This window comes from Sinocyclocheilus rhinocerous, unplaced genomic scaffold (assembly GCF_001515625.1).
Source record: "Sinocyclocheilus rhinocerous isolate Xijiao unplaced genomic scaffold, SAMN03320098_v1.1 scaffold1730, whole genome shotgun sequence".
NCBI lineage: Eukaryota > Metazoa > Chordata > Actinopteri > Cypriniformes > Cyprinidae > Sinocyclocheilus > Sinocyclocheilus rhinocerous.
In genome coordinates, this window is record NW_015634043.1 from 630647 (window position 1) to 631723 (window position 1077).

At 29.1% G+C, this 1077-nt stretch overlaps 1 protein-coding gene across 2 annotated transcripts in view; it reads right to left on the bottom strand.

Moving 5' to 3' along the window:
* The window catches only part of LOC107745348 (sterile alpha motif domain-containing protein 13-like), a 5204-nt gene extending 4486 nt beyond the window's left edge, over window positions 1-718 (bottom strand). For both annotated transcript variants that reach the window (XM_016559218.1, XM_016559216.1), the window contains exon 1: window positions 597-718. The gene's annotated coding sequence lies outside the window, so the exon portion shown is untranslated. The remainder of the gene's footprint in view (window positions 1-596) is intronic.
* Between the last annotated feature and the right edge of the window lie 359 nt (window positions 719-1077).

A 1077-nucleotide genomic window follows, 5' to 3' on the forward strand; every position in this document is an offset into this window, starting at 1 on the left:
TTTTTTTTTTATTAACAAATAAAATATATTAATATTACTGTCATTATTATAAAACGACTATCATCGCTATTTTGAAATAAACAGCTATTAAATTTGCAAAACAGCTTGAGCAAATATAATGAGCAAAATATCACAGTTATGAGAAATTAAATAAGCATTTTCCTTCACATTTGAGGTTTGACAGGTTCGGTGTCTATGAAGAGAAACACGATGAACCAAATGACAGCCATAATTTTTAAAGCAGAAAATAGATTTTTAATTGTAAATAAGGTATTTAATAATTTATTGTGAATAAAGTGTCCTTGATTTTTAATAATTGAAAAATGCCGTATGATAGTTATAGCAAGACTAAATGTTATCTGTCACTGAAGCTGTATTCTGTCTGGCTAAACAGAAGTACTGGATCATCAAAATATCCATTTAATATATTACAAGAGTTTTCATGATGAATTTCGACAGTGGGATGATTAATAAAGCAGATGATAAACTCATTAGCTAGCTAGCTTCCATTAACTCAACATTTATGACATTTGCCGTCTTTCTGAAAAAACAAAACGACAATTTCCAATTATTTGGATGAAAAGCTTTTATCTTACCAATTTAACAGATGTTTTATGTAGAAGGTTTGAATGTTATTGATTCTCGATCATTGGAACAATATTACGCTTTTTCCCCCCAAGCACAATCCGACAAATGCAAGCGCGGGGCTTTATGGGTAATGTAGTCTCGAACGATGGGAAATGTAGTTGTTCACAATCTTGTTGCAAATCTCTTCAACAATGTACATGCAATTATAGCAATTATCAGTTACATCAAGAAAAATAAATAAAGAAAAAAGGTAAATCAGCATCTTGACAAGCTGTTAACATGCATTACTTACAACGGACAGTTGTAACAGCTTTTTTTTATTTTTGATTTGTTATATCTTGTTTCTGTTAATGTGTGAAAGTAGTGACCTAGCCTATTTCTTCCGAGTAAAATAATTTTAATTTTGTACATTTCCCATATATAATGAGTAAATTCACAATTAACCATATTTTAAAACCAACACAATTATCTTTAAAAAAGTAAAAAAAA